The following is a 13472-nucleotide window of genomic DNA, read 5'->3' as shown; positions in this document are numbered from 1 at the left end:
AGGAGCCTTGTCTGGTTAAAGACATTACAATAGGTTCTGCTAGGAACCTATCCTGTTAGGGATCACCCGGTTAAGGGTTAAACCCGGTACGGTCACCTTGTTAGAGGATTTCAAGAAATCAATAGCTGAAATGATCTCCTAAGCTCTATAGCTTCTCAAAACTCATTAACCTCGAGTTACCCGGTTAAGGGATTTGAATCAAGCCTATTAAGACCACCCTGTTAGGGGATTTTGCAACAAGCCAGTTAAGGCTACCCTGTTAGGGGATTTTACAACTGTTGAAGTGGTTAGAGATCAACAGGAATTACAATGATCTCTTAATAGCACTCAATGCTAATGCATATCCATTTTGGCTCCTCTTCACCTTCTGCACATTCACTTTGTAGGTATCTCTTCTCTCTTTTGGTCTGGCAAGAATTACGTATCACTTCCCTAGGATACACACACGACTTTTGCCAACAACCTTAGAAAGAAACACAACATCGACCTTATAGGAAACATATAGGTTGGTAGCAAAAACCCTAAACCCTAAACCTGTTAGGTTAAACAATTCAAGCGGTTCGATCCTGACCGTTGAATCATACTGCATTAAATGCAACAATCTTGAATTGATCTCAAGACATTCTCCATCATCCATTATCCACCAATTTCATGGCGGCTGATAACCCATCACGCCTTATCACCGTTTGACAGACTTTGCACATTCTTGAGGTAGATAGGAATAGTCTTCTTCATGCAAGATCCTTCACGCACACAGAGCTTACATGGCAACATGATCTGATTTCCATTATACTACTAACTCATCACACGAAGATCACCGATTGAGTGACTTGAGGTGCTCCAATTGGAAACCTTTAAGTGGAAGCTACCTACCAACTGGTATTCATACAATGCTTCCATGTGTCGGTTCCCATAACTACATGCCGATTCATCTTGAACAAATATGCCGCTTCACTTTGGCATATAAACTGGTTCATACATATGTCAGTTCCTCTCTCTTTTCACCTATCACATATGTCGGTTCTCTTCATAACACATATTGACATCAATGACAACATATAATGTCATTATGTCTTCATGTTGGTTCACATAATGCCAACAATCTCCCCCTTTGGCATTGATGGCAATATACAAAGATATCTCTCCACTTCACTCCTTCTCCCCTATTTGTTGTAGATATCTTTTCTGCTTCACTCCTTGTCCCCCTTTGACAACAATGTCAAAGTGGAGGTACAAACATCTCTATTCCATCATGCTGCTCCCCTTGAGGAGTAGCATCCTTCAACACATCAATCAACCAAAAATTTGTCTGTCCAATACCTGATTGATGTGGAACAATTACTTTTAGTTCACCTCCTGAAGGGGCAATACCCCTAATTCACCTCTCAAATGTACAAATATTGTCTTTGGGAGAGGCTTGGTGAATATGTCTGCTAACTGCTCCTTACTAGACACATGCCCTAGTGCAATCTCTTTATTCTGAACCTTTTCCCTCAAGAAATGATACTTAAGCTCAAAATGCTTGGTTCTAGAATGTAAAACCGGATTCTTTGATATATTGATAGTACTTGTGTTATCACAAAATATGCTTACCAACTCAGATACAGGGATCTTGAAGCCTTCCAGTACATGCTTCATCCAAATTGTCTGAGTGCAATTCATGAAAGTTGTAACATACTCCGCTTCTGCTGTAGACTGAGAGATACAACTCTACTTTTTACTCATCCATGAGACCAGTCTACCACTGAGAAAGAATGCACCACTGGTTGTGCTTTTCTGGTCATCCACATTACCTGCCCAATCAGCATCTATGAACACTTTCAGATTGAAATTATTGCTGTATGGGTGACATAATCCATAGTCAATTGTTCCCTTCAGATACCTAAGAATTTGCTTGACTGCAATGAAGTGAGATTCTCTTGGACTCTTCTGAAACCTTGCAGTAATGCCAACTGCATGTGTAATATCTGGTCTGCTATGCACTACATAATGCAACTTACCAATCATTGATCAGTATTCCTTCTCATCAACCAGTGTGGAATCATCTTCTTTTGTCAATTTACAACCAGTCACCATCAGTGTACCAACCGATTTGCTATCTTCCATGCCGAAGGTCTTCAGTACCTCTTTTACATATTTGGCCTGAGTGATAAAGATTCCATCTTCCATCTACTGGATCTATAGTCCAATGAAGAACTTAATCTCCCCTATGAGTGACATCTCAAACTCTTTCTTCATCTCATCAACAAACTCATGACTCATCTTGTCATCTCCTCCAAAGTGATGTCATCAACAAAAACTTCACAGATCAAGATATGATCTCCTTCAGACTTCAAGTAGATATTACTATCTTCACTTGTTCTCTCAAATCCAATCTTCACATGATGGGAATGTAGGTGCTCATACCATGCCCTAGGTGCTTTCTTTAGACCATATAATGCTTTATGTAGCCTACATACCATGTCACTGTCTTCAGATAGGGCAAACTCATTCGGTTCCTCAATATACACCTCCTCTTCAAGTACACCATTTAGGAATGCAGATTTTACATCCATTTGATATACGTTGAACCTCTTAAAAGCTGCATATGCAAGAAGCATAAGAACTCCTTCCAATCTGGCTACAGGAGCAAAGGTTTCCCCATCGTCTTCTCCTTCTTCTTGAGCATATCCTTTGCATACCAATCTGGCTTTATTCCTAATCACTGTGCCATCCTCATTCAACTTATTTCTGAACACCCATTTGGTGCCAATGACATTTTTATGCTGAGGTCTGGGTACCAAGGACCATGTACCATTTTTCTCTATCTGATCAAGTTCCTCTTCCATTGCCTTGATCCAGTCTTCATCTTTATGAGCCTCTTTGAATGATTTAGGCTCAAATTCAGAGATCATACATGAGTTTTCTCTGATCTTTCTTCTTGTAAGGATTCCTTCATCCTTATCACCTATGATCTACTTAGGATCATGATTCAACTTGACATACCGAGGAATGGTCTTAACTGGTTCTTCTTGCTTTTCTTCTTCATCCTCATCTTCATCAGTATCAACATTCATCGGTTCAGGGACACTACTATTAGTACTTGGTTGGCTAACAACCGGTTCCCAGAAGGTTGCAACCGTTTCATTTATAGCTTTCTCACTGTCGGTTTTCTCAATCTTCTCAGAGGATTCATCAACTCTTACATTGAGGCTTTCCATAATTCTCTGAGTCCTATTGTTGTAGCACTTGAAAGCTTTACTCTTGGTGGAATATCCTAGAAATATTCCCTCATCACATTTAGCTTCAAATTTGCCCTAATGTTCACTCCTCTTGATGTAACATTTGCTACCAAATACCTTAAAGTAGCTAACCACAGGCATCTTACCAGTCCAATACTCATAAGGAGTTTTGTCCTTACCCTTTTTGATGAGTACCTGATTCATAGTGTAGACTGCAGTGCTCACCGCTTCTCTCCAAAAGGTGTGAGCTACCTTTCCTTGAATCAGCATGGTTCTAGCTACTTCAACCATAGTCTAGTTATTCCTCTTTGCTAGGCCATTCTACTGTGGAGTCTGGGGGCCAGATAGTTGTCTCCTGATTCCAAATTCTTCACAATACTTGTTGAATTCACTGGAAGTGAATTCCCCTCCTTGATCAGTTCTGAGACATTTGATCCTTTTACTATTTTCCTTCTCCACTAATGCTCTGAAAGCTTTGAATTTCCCAAAAGCTTCATACTTGTCTTTCAAGAATGTGACCCACATCATTCTTGAGCAGTCATTAGTGAGGATCATGAAGTACCTATCTCCCTGCACACTTCTAGTTTTCATAGGACCACACAAATTAGTATGTACAAGATCAAGCAAGTTGTTAGCAGTGAAAGATTTACCTTTAAAAGTTGAGGAAGACATTTTCCCCAGTTGACATTCTCCACACAAGGTATTATCCGGTTTGCTCAGCACTGGCAACCCTCTAACTGCCTTGATCTTACTAGCCTTCACAATGTTATCAAAGTTCACATGGTAGAGTCTCCTATGCCATATCCAGCTGTCATCAAGTTTAGCCATAATACATATACTTATACTTGCATTCAGATGAAATAGGTTACCTTTAGTCTGCATGCCGGTGGCCACTAATTTACCATCTTTTCCTTTGATTCTGCAAACTCCATTCTTGAATTGTAGAGTGAGGCCACTGTCATTTAGCTGGGCAACACTTAGAAGGTTGTGTCTGAGACCATCAACCCAATACACATTGTCAGCACTACTCTTTCCATTCAAAGAGATGGACCCTCTGCCTTTGACCATGCATGGTGCATCATTGCCAAAGCGAACCACACCACCATCATACTCCTCTAAGGATAGAAACTTGCTCCAGTCACCAGTCATATGGTGAGAATAACCACTATCAATGATCCACTCATTGGAATCATCAAACCAAGAGACAAGAGCCTTCTTGTCTACCACATCTTCCTTTACAACAACAAACACAATGTCTTCATTCTCTTCATCTTTTGATTCCTCATCTGTGACACCTTCATCAACTGCCACAAAACAATTTCTCCAGTTTCCTCCTTTGAATTTCTTGAACTTTTCTGGTTTATCCTTGTTGTCATTATTAGGACAGTTCATAGCAATATGTCCTATCCAGTTATAGGAGAAACATTTCAAAGGGAGCTTACCTTTGAATTTACCAGTTCCTTTTGGAAATCTCCTGGCAAGAAGAGCTTCAAATTCCATCAGAAACTCTTCATCATTCATTTCTCTGTTCTGATTAGGTTCCCCACTAGTGCTAGCCTCTTTTTCTTTTCTGGATGGTATAGCAGAGGCTCTAAAGGCTAATTCTATCTTTTGAACACTACCATCAAAACTATTCAGCTCATAGGTTGTCAACTTGGCTATGATGGAGTCCAAGGACACCTTAGACTTGTCTATTGATCTCAACTCCTCAATAGCAGTGACCCTTATTGCATAGACCGGCAATAGGGATCTCAGGACTTTACTTACCACAGTGGAATCTTCTATTTTTCCACATGCACTCTTTATTTCTCCAACAACTATTTTGATTCTTATTCCATACTGCTGAATGGTCTCTCCTTCAACCATCCGCATGTCTCCAAACTTCCCTCTCAGGCTTTCTTCCTTAGCCTGTTTTACATGCTCATCACCACCATAGATATTTTCAAGAGCATCCCATACCTCCTTGGGATTTTCCTTGTCCTGAACATCGATAAATTCAATGTCAGACAAACTACTAGTGAGGGCTTCCACGAATTGCCCATTTTCTTGTATCTCTCTCTTTTGGTCATCGGTGAGAGTACCGGTAGGAACAACATATACATTTTCAACATAACTCCAGTGTTGAACACCCATGCTTTTGGTGAATATCTTCATCCTATCTTTCCATATTGTAAAGCGGAAAATCGAACCCTAGGTGTTCCCCCCACTCCAAAGAGAGAGAAAGGAGGTCACTAGGATTGACGGTTTTCACTTAGGAGAGACTTTACATTCAAAAGAGAGGTTGAAACTCACAAGATCCAATCCCACACAATGCAAGATTGAATTCTAAATGAGTTTCAAGGGTTGAGACAGTGAGGATACCCTCTTTTGTAAAGAATGTAGATAGAAGGATTGAACTAGGAATGTATGTAAAAGTAAGAAAGATTCACTTGTAGACGGAGATAGAGACACGGGATGAAGCTACGAACTTGGAATTAGCAGTAAAATGTCGAGACAATGTTGTCCTGCGAATTTGAGTGAAAGTTGACGAGACGATGGTGCCTGGAGTACACATGGTCCTCTGAACAATCCGCGAAATGAAGGGGGATCTATTCGTCTCTGCACAAGGATTCCAGATCTTCAATTACAGCCACATACCTGCAACATGCAAAGGTGTAATGATTTTGTATGTTGTATGTGATCTCCTCTTCAATGGTTGAATCCTTGTCTTGAATGCAACACCTAGCCTTGAATGGAGACCTAGAATGCTCAATTGCTTGAAGGAATGCTTGAATGCTTGAATGTTTGAATGTTTGCCTATCGCTTTCGCCTCTTGCACACATATGTTTTCCTCTTTTTCTTTCTTTTTCTTACCCTCAAATGGGAGAGGAAATGTAGTTTATATACTTGTCAATTAGGGTTAGGAGACTGATTTTTCCGACCTTAGGCCGACCTAGGAACATTATTTTCCAAATTGCAAACTTGAAGACCCGATGCCCAACAAGAGACCGGGCCCAAAAATAGGGCCAGGGACCAGGGCACTGGGCACCATGGTCTTGAGGGACTAGGGCACTAGGTGCCATGGTCCCACCTCCCAGGACAGCAGGGTGCAAGGAGGATCAGGCCAAGGTGTAGAAAAGATGTAGTTTTTGATGTCGTAAACAGGTTTCGGGGTCTCCATTCAGGTTCAATGTTGTGTCGCCATCGTGAAGACCTAAATGCAGTCGAAATTGCAAGTGTCACAATTTTACGATGCTACACATATACTGAAGTTTTCCTTGTTAACTTTGGACCTTCCCTCTTCATCATTTGACTAGGATCTTTTCCTCAAGTGGTTAAGCTTACAACACAGAGGACCTGGAGGTGCTCTGATACCAATTGATAACTCAATGATGAACCACTAGTACCAAACCGGTACTGAGAGGGGGGGTGAATCAGTACTGACACAAATATAGACCAAAACTGGTTTGATAGCAAATACTCCAAATGACTGACAAACAGGGATACTGGTAAAACAGAGTGCAACCGATAACATCCAGTACAACTCAATCAGTCATGAACCAGTCACTGAATAAGCTTCCCTCTTAGCTCAATACTACAGTATCATTATATTCTCATGCACAAATAGGTAAACTTGATCATCAGATCTTCACAATAGTGAGTTCAATATGTTTTATAGACAGGCATAAAACATAGAACCTTCATATGCTTAACAGGTAAAACAAAGCATCACAAGCCAAAAGCATTTCACATGACACACATATTTTTCACATGGAAACCCAACTGGTAAAAACCACGGTGGGGATGAATACCCACAAGCTACTTTTTGAACTCTTTAGAAGTCCGCTCTGTTAGGAGCCTTGTCCAGTTAAAGACATTACAATAGGTTCTGCTAGGAACCGATCCTGTTAGGGATACCCAGTTAAGGGTTAAACCTGGTAGGGTCACCTTGTTAGAGGATTTCAAGAACTCAATAGCTGAAAGGATCTCCTAAGCTCTATAGCTTCTTAGAATTCATTAACCTCGAGTTACCCAGGTAAGGGATTTGAATCAAGCCTGTTAAGACCACCCTGTTAGGGGATTTTGCAACAAGCCAGTTAAGGCTACCTTGTTAGGGGATTTTACAACTGTTGAAGTGGTTAGAGATCAACAAAAATTACAATGATCTGTTAATAGCACTCAATGCTAATGTAGATCCGTTTTGGCTCCTCTTCACCTTCTGCACATTCACTTTGCAAGTATCTCTTCTCTTGGTCTTGCAAGAATTACGTATCACTTCCCTAGGATACACACACACGACTTTTGCCAACAACCTTAGAAAGAAACACAACATTGACCTTATAGGAAACAAACCTTAGAAAGAAACACAACATCAACCTTATAGGAAACATACAGGTCGGTAGCAAAAACCCTAAACCCTAAACCTGTTAGGTTAAGAAATTCAAGCGGTTTGATCCTGACCGTTGAATCATACTGCATTAAATGCAACAATCTTGAATCGATCTCAAGACATTCTCCATCATCCATTATCCACCGATTTCATGGTGGCTGATAACCCATCACGTGTTATCACCATTTGACAAACTTCACACATTCCTAAGGTAGATAGGAATAGTCTTCTTCATGCAAGATCTTTCATGCGCATAGAGCTTACCTGGCAACACGATCTGATTTCCATTATACTACTAACTCATCACATGAAGATCACCGATTGAGTCACTTGAGGTGCTCCAACCGAAAACCCTGAAGTGGAAGCTACCTACCAACCGGTAGTCATACAATGCTTCCATGTGTCGGTTTCCATAACTACATACCGGTTCATCTTGAACAAATATGCTGCTTCACTTTGTCATATAAACTGGTTCATACATATGTCGGTTCCTCTCTCTTTTCACCTATCACATATGTCGGTTCTCTTCATAACACATATTGACATCAATGACAACATATAATGTCATTATGTCTTCATGTTGGTTCACATAATGCCAACAGTAGTGTTCAGGGTTTATGAACCGATACAGAGTAGAGCTAGAACCGGAACTCTATTTGGCATAACAAATGCATTTTGTGAGTTCTTTTTCAGTGTTTTACTTTAGTAGAAGCTTGTAGTAAGTGAGACTCTTTAGTGATGACCATTATTCTCTAGGCAGTGTACCTTCCTGCATGTGCAGGCCCCCATTATATGTAATATCTTTTCATATGGCCAGTGAACTGATATTGTGGGTCACAAATATCCTCGTGGTTTTTCCTCTTTCAGGTTTTCCATGTATAATTTATGTGTGTTATGGTGTTCATTTATGTGGATGGTTTATTTGCTTCAAGTTATATGTTTATTTGTTTACCGGTTTATATGTGTATGGTATAAAAGGATAAAATCTTATCTTACCGGCAGAACACTGATTCACCCCCCCCTCTCAGTGTTCTTGGATCCCAACAATATTTACCTTGTTATTTAAAAGGGGTAATTAGTTATTTGTGTTTTGTTGTATTTTTTGGAATTTTATTCAAAAGGCAAAATTAATATTTAGTTGATTTAATTCAAATCTCTTATGTGGAAGTTACATAATGAACTAAATTAATTATGAAAAATTAAATGAAAAGAATCTCGCATGTTGGGAGTTACAATTGAAAAAGGGTATTTTATTATTATTGCTTGCTTTTTGGAGAGGGAGGTTTCCATGAATTTTTGCTTTGCAAAATTGCATTTCTCTGGTTATGGGGGTTTTCAGAGGAAGAAATTGGGGAAAATCCATCTATTCTTGAAAGGATAAATTTGGGGAAAACTTTTGGCTATTGGAAAATGAAATTGAAAAGGATTGTTTGATTCATCTAGATTGGAGCTTTTAGATCAGTATCTCATACACACAACTTTTGTCACTATTTTCTTTTCCAGAAAGCAAAAAAGGTAGGGATTCTAGTTATTTCCCATGCATGTTAAAAATCCCTCTTTTATTCGAATGGAAATTAATTAGTTGTGTTTATTGTGATGAGAAAATGGAAATAAAGATTGTCTAGAAAATTGGGTTTAGATTTCAAGGGAAATGGGATTAGATTAGGTCTATTTGTATTATGTGTTTTGGAATTCTTAATTCAAAAAGATAAATGAATCTTGTCGTATTTTGATCTCTACAAGTTCTGTATTATTCTTTATTTTTAATTTCATTTGAAATCTATAGTTGGATTGAATCCTTTTATAAAATCTGGGTATTTGGATTCATCATTTCAGGAAAACTATTTTTATCTCTTTTTGTGAAATGTATTGTAACTCTTGCCTTGGATTCAATTTTTTTTATTTATGTGTGTGTGTGTGCCTTCATTATTATCAAAATGTTTATCATTTGTTTTATTCTAATCGAATTATATTTAATTAATATATTGCTTGGATTGTGAATTGTTTTGTTTTATTCTCCTCTATGTTGATTTATGGGGTGGAAACCCCACTGTGGGTTTACCCACAGCACTAGGGAACCACCCACTGTGGGCTACCCATGGCAGTGGGATAGCCACGGTGGGAATCCCCCCCCCCCTCGTGATAACATTAGTTGTGTATATTACTTTTTCGACAGAGTTTCAAGAGTCATGCATCGTAGAATATATGATCTTTGATAAATATATTAATTAATTCATTGTTATATTTATGTATTCAACGACCAAATTCACTTTATATTAAATATATATATAAATAGTATTCATAAATGTCTCTATTTTGGAATATAGTAGTTTTTTAGTAAAGATGTTTAAATTCAGTTTTGTATTAGTGATAATGTCATTGTTAAATATATATAAATAAATAATGCCTTGTATATAAATAAATATATGGAACCAAGGGAAACTTCAAGCAAGGTTAGTAGGTTATTTTAAATCCAAAAGATATGAAAAGATCAAATAAATGCATAAACTAACACAAATATTACCTTGCAAGAGAGGATTATCTCTTGTTCCTTTGATTTGGACACTAGTTGAAGCCAAGCATGCGCTTCTACTTGACTTGTTTGGATTGGATGTCCAATAGTGGGATATGGATGGCTCTCCAAATTGCACAACAATGGATGAATGTGGGTGAGGATGGATGAGATTCAAAGATAGATTATGCAGTCAAACTAAGGTTATGATGTGGATTCTCTTGATCGATTCAAATTCAAACTAGCGGCATGAAGTTACTTGGATTGTGGATGATCAAATGAGGGGATGGAGACCCAAATTTTAAAATTGAATAGAGAAAAATGGATAGTCAAGATTGAAGAGGAATGAAGGGCTAGCATTTGAGGAGAGGAGATCACATGGATCAAAGAACAATGACATGACAAAAGGGGGTGGAGACCAAGAGATTTGCCATAAAGGCATTTCTTGTCTCCACCCTCCTCAAGGTTAATGGGAAAGAGTTCCCAATGCACCTAGGAGGAATAAAAAGAATTAAAAATTCCTTGGGGGATGGACATGGAATTAAAATTTCCTAAGATATTGTGTGCATGGGGATTGGAAAAGGGAAAAGGAATTACAAAATTCCTTGGGAAGGCGAGAAGCATGGGAGAATGTGAGATTTTGAAAATCTCATATTCACCCAAAAAGGGAGCATTTAAGGTGGAAGGTAATAAGGGGGACAAAGAGGATGTAGCCATAATTGGCTATGGTTGAATTTTGTGCCTAATCATGGGGATTAGGTACTAGCAAGGGATTAGGGGGATTATTTAGAAGAATTAGATGAGGATTATAAGCAAGTGGGATTTGTAGGAGGATTTGACTAGGAGAGAGAATGAGTGGAGGGAATTAAAAATTGAAGAATAATGTTAAGCAAGATTAAGGGAGTTTCTAGAAGATTTAATTAGACTAATGATGGATTAGGACAAGATGATTTGTAGGAATCACCTAGATTAATTAATTAATTGAAATAATTAATTAAAAGGGGGATTAAGAAGAATTAATTTTTGAGTACTTTAGAGGAAGAAGGGGAAAATTGATATATTAAATAAATCAATCAGTGGCCTATAGTGACAATATTAATTAGGTTAAATTTAATCAATATTGAGAAGAATAGAGACTAACATAATTTAATTAGTTAATTTTGTAGAAGGGTTAAATTGATTAAAATCAACAATGTGAGTAGGAGCAAATTCTCCTTGTGTTTGTTGATCAAGAATGGATCTATCAAAATCAGGGGGAAAGCAAGCTCCATTTTCAATAAGAGTCTTTAGAAGACGACTAGGATTATGTCGGATGAATTTCTCCATCATTTCTTAATCGTATGAATCCTCTAAGAATGTTCGGACTTCTGGGGAGAGGTCATCTTGATCAACCATGTTAGGGTCGCCTTGTGGTTGTGGATCTTGAGTGTTGGGTTGCACATTTTTCCCTTGTGTGGGATCTTGTGTAGGATCTTGATGTAGGACACTAATGTCCGGAATGCCATATTGTGTTCGTCCATCTTCTTCTTTTGAGATCGAGTTGTGACCATGCAAGAATAATCTTAGGAAAATTTGTTGGAAGAAAAGTTTTATGAAAGGACTTAGCTAGGCTTTTGGATTTTTGATTTGGTTTGGATTTGATGAAGTTGGATGAAATGATTAATGGGGTCCTTGGATTAGGACAAGATTTTGATTAAGATTTCCCCTTATTCCTTGGATGAGGATTTTAGGTGGGGGATGTTGATGAAACCACAAACAAGATGACAACCAAGTTGGGAAAAATTTAGACCTTAGGATAATGATCAAAGTCTCTTTCTACTAAGGATTGACTAATGATCCCAAGCAAAATAAAGACATAATATAGGAGTCTTGATCGACTCAAAAGATGAGGCAAAGGTACTTGGGGAAGGTTCTTTCCCAAGAACAAAAGCCAAATGATTAAAGATGAAGTCTAAATAAAACTTCACAAGGTACAAAACCTTAGAGTGAGGTTGATTTGATTGAAGGATGATTGATTGGAGGACGATTGATTAAGGATGATTGATTAAGCATGATTGATTTGATTGAGGATGCGGTTGATTGATGTGGTAAGTCCTTGTAAAATGATAATGATGAAAGATCAAATAAGGATGATAGTGATGACTGTTAGGCCAGTGAACAACCGAGAGGGGGGGTGAATCAGTTGTTAATAGATTAGGTGAATTAAAGCACTTAAAACCTTTTACCGAAATAACTAATAAAGCATTAAAGCATAATTGAAAACCAGAGAATCAATACCATGAAACCATAACACATAACACCATGATTTGTATGTGGAAAACCTAGTAAAGGGAAAAACCACGAAGGGAAACCCTACCCACAGTCAGATGATACTTCTGCAGAAAGTATATGATTACAATAGGGGCCTGCACATGCAGGAAGACACACTTCCTAGAGTGCACTTCTCATCAGAATGGAGTCTCACTGACTATAGAAGAGGCCAACCACCTCAAAATATTTGGACAACAATCTAGAAAGAGCTTCCTATGATAGCATCAAACATGCTTGATTATAGTTTCGGTTAAGCTTAATACTAGAGGCCTAAAACCTCTTACATAAACTCAACTCGATCACCAATGGTCAACCAAATCTTCTGCACAAATGATTATTATATTATTCACTCCTTTCCTATGATCTACAATGAGATCTTATATATATTTATACCAACCCAGGACCTAACCAATGAGGTTGGCCACCCAAATAATAATTCAATAGAGCCATTACATAATCCTGAAATAAAATCATAAAACATGTCGGCCTAAGGCTAAACAAAAATCATCCAATCAGTAAAACATCCTGGAAGCGCATTGGAGGATCCACCAACATGTTACATAAAAATCAGTCCATAACCTAGATAACACCATACCTAAATTAGATCCACGCACGCCAAAGAAATGACACCAATCAGTTGAGGCATGAACACAATCACCATAAGCATCCTGAATCTTTTCTAGAAGTTGCACCAACACCACTTATGCATTTCATCAAAGATCTTCAATAAATCTCTGCCGGTGAAATCCTTACAAGACCTACAAAGAAGGCTTACTAGAACATGAGATAGCATCTGATCATCAAGTCAATACCTATTAACTGAAACATACTTCAAAAGCATATGAATCATCCATAAAAACTTATTCCATCATCTAGATCATGCCGGTGACAATCAACTGATAATCTTCCCAATCCAATCCTTCTATTGGAAGCCGGTAAACAACCATAACAACTAGTGTTGACATTAATGACAAAACATCAATGAAACACATAATCAATTCCATCATATGGCCAACAATAACTAGAAGAAATTGATGAATAGATTATCCTTGGAATGGAA

This window comes from Cryptomeria japonica, chromosome 5 (genome assembly GCF_030272615.1).
Source record: "Cryptomeria japonica chromosome 5, Sugi_1.0, whole genome shotgun sequence".
Lineage (NCBI taxonomy): Eukaryota > Viridiplantae > Streptophyta > Pinopsida > Cupressales > Cupressaceae > Cryptomeria > Cryptomeria japonica.
The sequence above is the reverse complement of the archived record's forward strand: the minus strand, read 5'-3'. Positions refer to the sequence as shown.